At 30.2% G+C, this 13,464-nt stretch overlaps 1 pseudogene; it reads right to left on the bottom strand.

The window, feature by feature from the left end:
* Positions 1-449: 449 nt before the first annotated feature.
* Positions 450-3,456, bottom strand: LOC107876522 (annotated as a pseudogene).
* Positions 3,457-13,464: the final 10,008 nt, after the last annotated feature.

The following is a 13,464-nucleotide window of genomic DNA, read 5'->3' as shown; positions in this document are numbered from 1 at the left end:
CTTAAACTAATGAAAAAGTATTGGTTAATCATTAATTTTGATGACTTCTAATAAGTAAAGGTTTTACCATACATATATTTAATTAATTTTCAACTCTTAAATATTAGAAAAAATAGTGAAAAGATAATGTTATTTAAAGCAAAGATTTTTAATGAAGGGCAAAAAGTTCAAACGACATTTTTAAGGTTTTTCACACTTTTAATATATTATATAAATATAAATTATAGATATAGATAGATAATAGATATAAATATATATATATACATATACTCTACATGTCTTTTGTTATTTTACTATCTATTGAATTCTCGGCCGTACAGTTCAAGACATTATCACCTTTAACTATAAACAAAGCTTTGTTTATAGACTGACTGTTCATTAATTATATATTTTATGATATCTATGTTGTCTTGGTCTAAATATTAAACCAAGAGAGCGAAAGTGTAATAAATATGGTTATATTTCATTTCGTATAAAAAATATCAATAGTATACATAAAATAAATAGGAAATAAAAAAAAATAATGATGATGTTGGTCATGTCTGTTGCTCAATTCGAACCCATATTCCACGATTAGGTGCGCCACGGTGAACCACAAAGAATAAATAGTATCCTGATGGAGCAATTTTGCCTGAGGGTGGTGCCACTACAGTGACCTCTTGGTTTGTCACAGATTTAAGTTTTAAAATGAGCAACCTTTTCCCCTGAGAGTAGCCATGTGTGGTAAAAGGTGGAGCAAACATGGTGACTCTAATATCGGTCTCATCCACAAATTCATCCAGCTTGATATTGACTTTGAAAGTCTGGCCATATTCCATCTCGTTGTTGGATCCATTGTCAAGAATTTGGGGCTTATGTTGTTCTAACTCAGGTGCCAAGTAAGGAGGTGATAATTTCTCCACTTTCCAATCAGTTGGATACTTAGCCTGAAAGTTATACAAAGTATGGGTGTTGCTTCCTTCTACTAAAATCTTGCCATCTGGTAAAACAGCAGAAACAAAATGGTAAATTCTAGGAATCTGTGTAGCGGTCAAGATTAGGTTCTATAAAGAAGTGACACAAGATTAGGTTCCTCAGCAGCATCCCATGTAGAAGTCCCTATCTTTGCTCCATTAATGATCAATATATCTCCAATTGGTAGAAGCAACATGTCTCCCATGACTCTTGGTGAGGTCATTTCTTCAATGTCCCATTGAGCTCCTTGTTAGTTAACAAAAAATATTCCACAATCTTGTAATGCAGGGAAGAATTATCTCGGTGGAAACTTAGAATATTTGAAGGCATCCTTGGTGTTGCCACCATAAATAATGATCTCAACATCAACATCCTCACGATTAGGAATATTGAGATTGATTAGCAAAAAGGCGGACATTCCTAATGCTGGATAATTTCTTGAAACTCAAGCTAGTACTGGAAGTTCACGGATGGCTTTTCCACTATAAGGATCAACGATTACTGATCTATCTTTTGCAAAAATAAATACATTCCCATCAGGGAGAAGATTGACAAATGGATAGAGATTGTTCTCTTTCTCATCTTCAGTTTCAACAAGGAAATTTAACCCAAATTATTGTACTTGGAATTGCAGTTTTCCTGGTGGAATGATTTTGTAGTTGTGTGCACCACGACCTCCAACAAGAATGAAACTACCATTCTCAAGCATATGTTGAGTAGCATACCTGTTATTTGATTAAGAAACATAAAACATCTTTATCAGTTTAGAAATTTCATTGTAAAAAAGGATTCGTCTTATACCCACTAAGGGTATCATTCACATTTTCTGTGCAATTTAATATGTTTATTACTTACCTTTTCTAACATTACTTATTTTTCTTATATAAATACAATTACTTTCAAAGTGACTTGATAGTATAAAATATTTTTGTTATGAAACTTGTAACGAAGTTAAACTCTTTGAATAAAAAGATTGTAATGATATATTTGTACTCTTTGAATAAAAAGATTGTAATGATATATTTGTACTATCTCATAGCAGCAAGACCATTTGCATTTTCCTGAAAGTCGCAGTTATCGCATGGATTCATGAGTCTTATACTGTAGATTCCTTCTTGATAACCTCCAGTGCTTACTAAATCTCCGGTAGAGGACAAACCTACCTCTGAGCACCACGTATCAGTCATTATCTGGATATCAATTTATATTTTAAAAAATTAATAAAGAAGAATATCAATTATACAAGAAGGAAAAAATGACCTATGGAATTTGGAGATCATAGAGCATTCATATTGTTTCATTGACAATCAAGTCAAGGTGCAGTAAAGTTTATTTTCAGTTTCGATGGCTTTTCTAAGTTTAATTAGCTAGTGCATCCTTTCAATGCCACTTTTTGAGATTTTAGGGGGAAAATGTTCACTTATCATAAAACAATTATCTTTAAAAGTGCGTATTATTTATGCCATGCAAGATAGAGAACAAAATCTCTTTATTATCTTTAGATAAATATAGCTTTTCCATGAAAAATGGGAAAAGGTCACGAAAATAAAAATAAAAATAAAATAAAACAAATCTAGGTTTATGTTAATTTCATTTAATATCATTTTAAGATACAATACTCTAAAAAAAAGTTATTAATTTCTTGGAGGCATTAAGAAATGTGCCAGGGTGATAAAAATAATTAATTAAATTAGTGATCAAGAAAAATCTCAAAGGTATGGTCTGTTGCAACAATAAAATTTCATATGCGTATGTATTTTCTTCCTATACATGTGTGTTTCAGCTTAAATGAATTTTCATACTGTTTATATTTAGTATGCATGCCTATTTTAAAATATATTATTAAAATGAGATGCAGAAATTAGGAGCTAGCAAACCTTCGACGTCGTGGCTTGACCACTCTCAACATCATATTGGACACCATGAGACCAACAATCTATCTCGCCAGGCCTATCTGAAACCAGCTTGCAAAATGGAGGGTTGTTTTGAATTGCAGATGGTCTAAGATTTATAGTATCAAACCAAATAGCCTTATTATTTGGCATCAATTGTATGTGCATGGCTGCAACACCAGCATTTTGTGAATGTATTATCCAAGCACCACGATTTTCTGTCTCGAAATCTGGCTTGGGATTAGACACCCCTATGACTGGCGGGTCTAATGGTGCTTCTTCTTCTGGATTTTCTTGCTTTCTAGGAATGGGAAAGGGATTAGAAAATATTAATTCATGTTTCATGCTTTTCTTCTTGGACTTCTTCTGCTTATTCTTTCCATCAATAAATTTCAAAATTGCCTCTGGAGAAACATCAACATTTACTCCTAAGGAAGAGTCGTCTGCATTATCAAAGCCTAGGTCAATATGTTTGTTCCTAGCATAGGATGAAACAAAAAGTAAAGGAGGCAAAACAAAGGCTTTGATGTAGATAACCATCGAAGAAGCCTTTTTCTATATCTCACTACTAAAAAATTCAGGACTTCTCACCACACAAATCCGACCACAGAATGTGGTCAGAAAAAACCGACTACATGTGGTCGGTTTTTTATTTATTTTTTATCTTTTAAAAAAAAGTGACCACAAGTGGTCGCTTTTGTATTTTAAAATTTCAAAATAATCCTTTCAATAATTTTTGTATTAATTATAATTTCTTTTACAAATAAAAAATAAAAAAAATAAAAGAACCGACCACTTGTGGTTGGTTTTTAAATTAAAAAAAAGAAACTAATTTAAATAAATCGATCACTTGTACTCGATTTTTAATTAAAATAAAAAGAAAATAATTTTTAAAAATCGATCACTTGTGGTCGGTTTTTAATTAAAATAAAAAAAAAGAAAATAATTTTCAAAAACCTACCACAAAAAATAAAAAGAAAATAATTTTTAAAACCGACCACTTGTGATCGATTTTTTATTAAAATTAAAAAAGAAATAAATTTAGTGGTCATTTTTTTATTAAAATAAAAAGAAAATAATTTTTAAAAACTGATCACTTGTGGTTAATTTTTTAATTAAAATAAAAAAAGAAAATAATTTTAAAAAATTGACCACTTTTGGTCGGTTTTTTATTAAAATAAAAAGAAAATAATTTTTAAAAACCGACCACTTGTGTTCAGTTTTTAAATTAAAATAAAACAAGAAAATAATTTTATAAAACCCGACCACTTATGGTCGGTTTTTGAATTAAAAAATAAAAAAGTAAATAATTTTTAGAAAACAATAAATATATATATAATCATATATATATATATATATATATATATATATATATATATTATATTTATTAAAAATAATTATATATATTATTTTATGAAATTACACAGATCACACATAGTCGATAACCAATATAATAATAATAAAAATCTGTCAATCTTAAATTTTGTGAAAAAATTACACTAAAAATATATCAAATGAAATAAACAAATTACGCTAAACATAATCTTTATCTTTTACTGATGTTTCAATATATAAAATAAATATTTTCCTTTGTATATACGTTAAATGACGTTAAACATGCATAATCTTTGTATAATGAATATGTGTATATATATATCATACTGTTGACATAATGATATTATGTTACTATTGTAGTCATAATAATATAATATATAACCGATAATTCATCAGAATATAATGAACGTGTTCTAATATAAGGTAATATACTTGTGAATGTGATATATATAGTACGCATTCAAGAGTTCATATATATAAATATCTTTATATATATATATATATATTTATATATATATAATTAAAGATGTAGTCAAAACCTAGTAGAATATAATTAAGCTAATCAAATATAATTAATCGATCACTCATCAGTGTATGTATATGAAATACTTCGCATTATATTATTGAATAATATACTCGTGTACGTATGTGATATATATAGTACGTATTTAGAACTTGATATAGTTGATAGTGTATATATGTGTGTGTATGTATAGGTATATATATAGTATATACATATTATATAGTGAAAGTATATTAATGACATAAGATAAACTAATCGATAATTCATTTGAGTATTTGTAAATACGTTGTATATTATTATGGGGTAGTAAAATAGTGTATGTGATGTTTATAGTATGTATTTGAAAGCTAATAGACAATTGAATATATATATATATATATATATATATATATATATATATATATATATACTTATATCTCGTGTAGTGACGTATACAGTAATCGAAAGCTAGATAACTGAATCTATATATCAAAATATTTTGAATGAAATGTTGATATATATCATACTATTGAGAAAATAGATATACTATTTTGGGTCAATGTAGACACACGTATGTTGTTGAAGTTGTAATAATGTAAGACAAGTATTACGAGGTGTGTATATATATATATGTGTATAATATCATATTTAAAAGCTAATTAACCAAAAATTTATTGTAATTTGCAAAATTCATTAATATTATTATACGATTCAGGAAATATGCTACTCGTGTTAATGTGATGATAAAATAACTACTTATCTGATTTATATATATATGAATTATATTAATTAATTGGATGTTGTTATAAATATTATTGAATTTATTAAAATTTTATTTTGTTAAATATTAATTTTAATTTATTAACTTATTTTGTAATTTATTTTAATTTATTAATTATAATTTATTAAACTTTAATTTCAAAAATAATTTTTAAAAAACCGACCACATGTGGTAGGTTTTCAAAAATATTTCTAGAAAATCGACTACATGTGGTCGGTTTTCAAAATAATTAAAAAAAATACTTAATTGATTAACCTGACCCGACCCATACTACAAAATAACACACAAAACACTCGACCAAACACAACAACAACGCCCAAACCCACAAACACACACTTTAACGGATAAACACACGCAACACACACATCGCGATCCGGCGATGGCGACGACAACTCGGCCATTTTCTCCGGTGACTCCAACTTGTGAGTTGTTCTCTTATTCTCTAACTTTTCCTTTCTCTCTCATTTATTAAATTACACACACAAAACCCTAGTTGGGATTTTAAGTCTTAGAAATATGAGTTTTATTACTAGGGATTTGTTTGATTAAGCTGCAGGAGCAAGACCTTAGCTCAATTATTGATAATTCATTATCGTTTTTACTATTCCTTTTGATTTTTTTTTTGGGGGGGGGGGGGGGGGGAATCTTATTCCTATTCCTTAGATCAAATTTTTTCTTGTGGTAATTTGAGTTTTGTGGCATTTTGACAAAATAAGAAAAAATGTTAACTTTAGCTATTACTTTCAAATTATCAAAAATTAGTTTTAAAGTCAGAATGGTAGCTGTGCATTGTCTGGTCCTTCGATTTCTGTTATTTTTGTTGTTAGTCAGAAAGAAAGTCATAAATGTTATATCTTTTACCAAATTATTGCAATTATTTAAGCAAAAGATTATTTTTTCTAATAATTTTACTATTTGACAGAATCCGAATTCGGGAAAAGAATTGCTTTGCTATTTTTTAGGTGATCGCTTATCTCTTTCTCTTTAATTTAGGCCAAGAAAAGGTAAGTTGATTTCTCTCTATTTTCTTATAATAAAGTCTTTAAATGTAGTTTAGTTTGGGATTGTTCGTTGTAGAAGACTTTGAAAACCATAGAAATTTTGTGATGATTATATGGTGTGAGAGGGACATGCGACGCCTCTACTTATTTTCTTTGTTACACTTGTTCAATTTTTTGACTTATTATACTATAAAAGAATATGTTGCTCGAAAGTGAATAAGTGTAGTTACTTAGCTTGAAGGTTAACTTTTAGTTTGAATTTTGTTGAAGCGTAGGTACTTGAAATGTGAACTTTTTACTGTGAATTTTGCTATGCTTGGTAGTTTGGGAGGTGACTTAGTGACTTGAAAATGTTGAAGTTTAGATACACTTGAAATTAAAATTTTTGTTTTGAATGTAGTTTAGTTTGGTAACTTGTGAGGTGACTTAGTCACTTGAATTTGATTAAGTGTAGGTACTTAAAAGGTGATTTTTTATTTTCAATGTGGTTTAGTTTGGTGACTTGGGTGGTGACTTAGTGAGTTGAAATTGATTAAGTGTAGGTGCTTTAAATGTGAATTTATCATTTTGAAGGTAGTTTAGTTTGTTATTTTAGGAGGTGACTTAGTGACTTAAAATTGATCAAGTGTAGGTAGTTGAAAGGTGAATTTTTGTTTTGAATGTAGTTTAGTTTGGAAACTTGTGAGGCGACTTCGTCACTTGAAATTGATTAAGTGTAGGTACTTGAAATGTGAATTTTTGTTTTGAATGTTTACTTTGATAACATGTGAGGTGATTTAGTCACTTGAAATTGATTAGTGTAGGTACTTGAAAGGTGAATTTTTCTTTTGAATATGGTTTAGTTTGGTGACTTGGGTGGTGACTTAGTGACTTGAAATTGATTAATTGTAGGTAGTTAAAAGGTGAATTTTAGTTTTAAATGTGGTTTAGTTTGGTGACTTTAGTGGTGACTTAGTGAAATGAAATTGACTAAGTGTGGGTACTTCAAATGTGAATTTATCATTTTGAAGGTAGTTTAGTTTTTTTTTTCGGAGGTGACCTAGTGACTTGAAAATGTTGAAGTTTAGATACTTGAAATGGAAATTTTTATTTTGAATGTAGTTTAGTTTGGTAACTTGTGAGGTGACTTAGTCACTTGAATTTGATTAAGTGTGGGTACTTCAAATATGAATTTATCATTTTGAAGTTAGTTTAGTTTTGTTGTTTTAGGAGGTGACTTAGTGACTTGAAAATGTTGAAGTTTAGATACTTGAAATGAAAATTTTTGTTTTGAATGTAATTGAGTTTGGTAACTTGTGAGGTGACTTAGTCTTTTGATCAGTTTGATAACTTGTGAAGTGACTTAGTCACTTGAATTTGATTAAGTTTAGGTACTTCAAATGTACATTTATCATTTTGAAGGTAGTTTAGTTTGTTGTTTTAGGAGGTGACCTGGTGACTTGAAAATGTTGAAGTTTAGATACTTGAAATGAAAATTGTTATTTGGAATGTAGTTTAGTTTGGTAACTTGTTAGGTGACTTAGTCACTTGAATTTGCTTAAGTGTAGGTACTTCAAATCTAAATTTATCATTTTGAAGGTAGTTTAGTTTGTTGTTATAGGAGGTGACCTAGTGACTTGAAAATGTTGAAGTTTAGATACTTGAAATAGAAAATTTTCTTTTGAATATAGTTTAGTTTGATAACTTGTGAGGTGACTTAGTCACTTGAATTTGATTAAGTGTAGGTACTTCAAATATGAATTTATCATTTTGAAGGTAGTTTAGTTTATTGTTTTAGGAGATGACTTAGTGACTTGAAAATGTTGACGTTTAGATACTTGAAATGAAAAATTTTATTTTGAATGTAGTTCAGTTTGACAACTTGTGAGGTGACTTTGTCACTTGAATTTGATTAAGTGTAGGTACTTCAAATGTGAATTTATCATTTTGAAGGTAGTTTAGTCTGTTGTTTTAAGAGGTGACCTAGTGACTTGAAAATGTTGAAGTTTAGATACTTGAAATGGAAATTTTTGTTTTTGTTTTGAATGTAGTTTAGTTTGGTAACTTGTGAGGTGACTTAGTCACTTGAATTTGATTAAGTGTAGGTACTTGAAATATGAATTTTTGTTTGGAATATGCTTTACTTTGGTAACATGTTAGGTGACATAGTGATTGAAATTGATTAAGTGTAGGTACTTGAACGGTGAATTTTTCTTTTGAATGTGGTTTAGTTTGGTGACTTGGATGGTGACTTAGAGACTTGAAATTGATTAAGTGTAGGTAGTTGAAAGCTGAATTTTAGTTTTGAATGTGGTTTAGTTTGGTGACTTAGTGAGTTGAAATTGATTAAGTGTAGGTACTTTAAATGTGAATTTATCATTTTGAAGGTAGTTTAGTTTGTTATTTTAGGAGGGGACTTAGTGACTTAAAAAATGTTGAAGTTTAGATACTTGAAATAATTTTTTTTTTGTTTTGAATGTGGTTTAATTTGGAAACTTGGGAGGTGACTTAGTCACATAAAATTGATTAAGTGTAGATAGTTGAAAGGTTAATTTTTGTTTTGAAAGTGGTTTATTCTACTAACATGTGAGATGATTTAGTCACTTGAAATTGATTAAGTGTAAGTAGTTGAAATGTGAATTTTTTGTTTTGAATGTGGTTTAGTTTGGTAACTTGGGAGGTGACTTAGTCTCATGAAATTTATTAAGTGTAGATAGTTGAAAGGTGAATTTTTGTTTTGAAAGTGATTTATTCTACTAACATGTAAGATGATTTAGTCACTTGAAATTGATTAAGTGTAAGTAGTTGAAATGTGAATTTTTTATTTTGAATGTGGTTTAGTTTTGTAACTTGGGAGGTGACTTAGTCACTTGAAATTGATTAAGTGTTGATAGTTGAAAGATAATTTTTTTTTTGAATGTGGTTTATTCTACTAACATGTGAGATGATTTAGTGACTTAAAAATGTTGAAGTTTAGGTACTTGAAATGTGAATTTTTGTTTTGAATATAGTTTAGTTTGGTAACATGTGAGGTGACTTAGTCACATGAAATTGATTAAGTGTAGATTGTTGAAAGGTGAATTTTTATTTTGAAAGTGATTTATTCTACTAACATGTAAGATGATTTAGTCACTTGAAATTAATTAAGTGTAGGTAGTTGAAGGTGAATTTTTGTTTTGAATGTGGTTTAGTTTGGTAACATGTGAGGTGACTTATTCACTTGAAATTGATAATTGTAGGTACTTGGATGTTGAATTTTTATTTTGAATGTGGTTTAGTTTGGTAACTTAGGATGTGACTTAGTCACTTGAATTTAATTATGTGTAGGTACTTGAAAGGTGAACTTATTATTTTGATGGTAGTTTAGTTTGTTGTTTTAGGCGGTGACTAAGTGACTTGAAAGTGTTGAAGTTTAGGTACTTGAAATGTGAATTTTTTTTCGAATGTGGTTTAGTTTAGTAACTTGAATTTAGGTACTTGAAATATGAACTTTTATGACTTGAACTAATTAGTTAAATCTTATTGACTGTGTAGATGAAACCTGATTATAGATGGATATATCAACAGAATAATGATAATAGGATGGGTCTTAGGGTGGAATTTGTTGACAGTGTCAGACGATTTGTTGAACATGCTAAGACACTTGATGCTTGGTCACGTTTTTGGTTATTCGTTGTCCTTGTGTTAGATGTGATGGTATATGTCTTTTAAAAGAAGAAGTTGTGAAGGAACATCTTTATAGAAGGAAGTTTCACGAGGACTTTTTAAGATTGTATTCTATTGATGGTGATGTTGAGCAAAATAACTTTGTCGTTGGTGAAAGTAGTAGGTCTACAGGGCATAATAATTACCAAGATACTAGGATGACAAAAATGGTGCATGATGCTTTTGGGATGGAATACGGGGGAAAATTTAGGGAAAATGTCGAAGATATTTCCAATAGAGAAGCGGGCAAATTCTATGAACAATTGGATGCTGCTAGTCATCCTTTGTTTGACGGGTGTTTGCACTTTCGTTTGTCTTTTGAAGTTAGATTATTAAGTATTAAATCTGACTAAAATATTGCTAAAGGAGGAATAGACTCAATTATAGACATTATTAAAGAGTTTGTTGACCCCGGCTTAGAGGTTCCTGATTCTTTCTATAAGGCAAAAAGATTGGTGTCAAAGTTAGGTCTCTCCTAGGTTAGAATTGATTGTTGTGAAAATGGTTGTATGTTATACTATAAGAGATATACTAACCTAGAGTCCTATAAATTTTGTCAGCACCCTCGATATAAGAGTGGTTGTAGTGGAAATAAAATTGCTATTAAGGCGATGCATTATTTACCTCTAATACCAATGTTGAAGAGGTTGTATTCTTCAAACAGCTCAACTCCTCATATGAGATGGAACAGTGAAAATAGAAGGCCCACTGGTGTTATGTGTCATCCATATGATGGAGAGTCATGGAAGCATTTAGATGCAACTTATCCAGATTTTGCAGCTGAGCCATGAAATATTTGTTTGGGATTATGTGCGGATGACTTCTCTCCTTTTTTAGTTGGTGCTGCGCTATATTCATGTTGGCCTGTATTTATCAACCCGTATAATCTTCCTCCTGAAATATTGATGACTAGTACCTATATATTTCTAAATTGTGTTGTTCTTGGCCTACGTAATCCAAAAAATGGAATAGATGTATACTTCCAACCTTTGATTGATGAACTTTAAATTTTATCGCATGAGGGGTTTAAAACTTGGGATATCTCACTTAAATAGAATTTCAATCTGTGTACATATCTAATGTGGACTGTTAATGATTTTTCTGCTTATGGAATGTTGTCTGGGTGGATGACAGTTGGAAAGTTGGTTTGTCCATACTGCATGGAAAAAACAAAATCTTTCACATTAAGACATGACAGGAAAAATTCATGGTTTGATTGTCATCGTTGTTTCTCACCACCTGATCATGAATTTAGGAGACTCATGAATGCATTCAGAAAGAATAGAACGAAACATGATGGTTCACCTCCAAGGTTATCTGGTCATGACATCTGAAAGATAGTTCAGGATTTGCCTAAAGTTAGCGAAGAACCATTGTGTAGGCTGGATGGATATGACGTTTCGCATAACTGGACTAAGCAAAGTATATTTTGGGAGTTAGAATATTGGCTAGATAATTTGCTTAGACATAATTTTGATGTCATGCATACTAAGAAGAACTATTTTAACAACTTGTTCAACACAGTTATGGATGTCACTAGAAAAATAAAGGATAATCCTAAGGCCAGACTTGACTTACTAGAATATTGCAAACGTAGAGAATTACACTTACAGAAGGGGCCCAATGACAATGTTCTTAATTCCAAGGCTAGTTTTACATTCAATATGGACCAAAAATGACAAATATATGAGTGGGTCCAAAGTTTAAAGATGCCCGATGGATATGCCTCAAAATTGAGAAAGAGGGTTGATATGGCACAAGGAATCTTGCAGGAAATGAAAAGCCATGATTGTCATGTATTCTTGGAACAATTACTTCTAATTGCTTTTATTGGGTTACCTGAAAATATACGAAAACAAATAGTAGAGATTAGTTTGTTCTTCAAAGACATATATTCCACCACATTAAAAGAAGAAAATCTGGCACGAATGAAAAGTAATATTGTTGTTATTACCAACAAGTTGGAGAAGATTTTTCTGCCAGGGTTCTTGAATGTGATGGAACATCTTTTCGTTCACATTGTGCACGAAGATCAGCTAGGCGGTCCAGTTTAAACTAGGTGGATGTATCTATTCGAACGGTAAGGAATTACAACATATTTAAATTCATTCATATATTTTTTAATATAGTAAACATCTAATATTAAGATTGTGTAGGGCAATTGAAAAATTGAAAAGGGGTCCCAAAAATAAACATAGGGTGGAAGGCTCTATAGTTGAGACATATCTTGCAAGAGAAACGTCTTGATTTTGTTCATACTACTTTCGTGATGAAGTTGCTTGTTCAGTAAATAGACCAAATCATCATCAGGACGATGAGTCTCATTTGTATTTGATATTAATTTTCAATCAATCTGGTTGTAAGGCTAAAAAGACCATATTTCGCAGGCTCACTACCATGGAGCATAAATCAGCAACTTTGTATGTCTTGCTGAATTGCCCGAAAGTTGAGACCTCTCTGAAGTAAGGAGATTAAAATTAACATTTATTATTTATTTACTCATTCCCTTTAAGGAAATTAATTGTGTTTGGCATGTTGGATCTTCATTTCATTTAAGACTCAATTCCATAAAAATCAAGTGTATGCATCCTTTGCAACATAGTTTACATATGAGGTTCGTAAGTGGACTAATATTTCTACAAATTTTAAACATTTACACATTTTTCAACTAACATATATATATATATATATATGTATGTATGTATGTATGTATATGTATAATATTTTTAGGTACACCAGTCACTAAATGCAGCTAATACGATCAGTTCTTGAGAGATATTTCTTTGGAACCAGTTGAAGCTCATACAATGTCTCATTACATAGTAAATGGATTTAAATTTTCTACCGAAGAACACTCCAGAACAAGGAAAATAAATAATAGTGGTGTTTGGGTTAAGGGTGATGATTATATTGATTACTTTGGCATCATACACGAGATCTTAGAACTGGAGTATTCTGGTTTCCCAATAAAAGAAATTGTCCTCTTTTGATGTAAGTGGTTTGATCTAAGCGTAAGAGGGCACAAGAGTACATAAGGAGCATAACATCATTGAAGTTAAGCACAATAGGTCGTATCCTATTTACGATCCCTTTGTGCTACACAAAAGGCTAAACAAATGTATTATGGTCCTTATCTGTTGTGCAGTGATAAGTATGATTAGTGGCCTGTAATCAAAACACAGCTTATAGGATGGGTAGAAGTTGAGAATGTGTTGGAGACTGTGTATCAAAATGAAATGCAGATTGATCACCAGCTAGTGGACATTGACTTAGTGGATAGTTTAAATCATACAAAAAATATATTTGAAGAAGTTA

This window comes from Capsicum annuum, chromosome 7, assembly GCF_002878395.1.
Source record: "Capsicum annuum cultivar UCD-10X-F1 chromosome 7, UCD10Xv1.1, whole genome shotgun sequence".
Classification (NCBI taxonomy): domain Eukaryota; kingdom Viridiplantae; phylum Streptophyta; class Magnoliopsida; order Solanales; family Solanaceae; genus Capsicum; species Capsicum annuum.
This window is presented reverse-complemented; position numbering and strand designations above follow the sequence as displayed.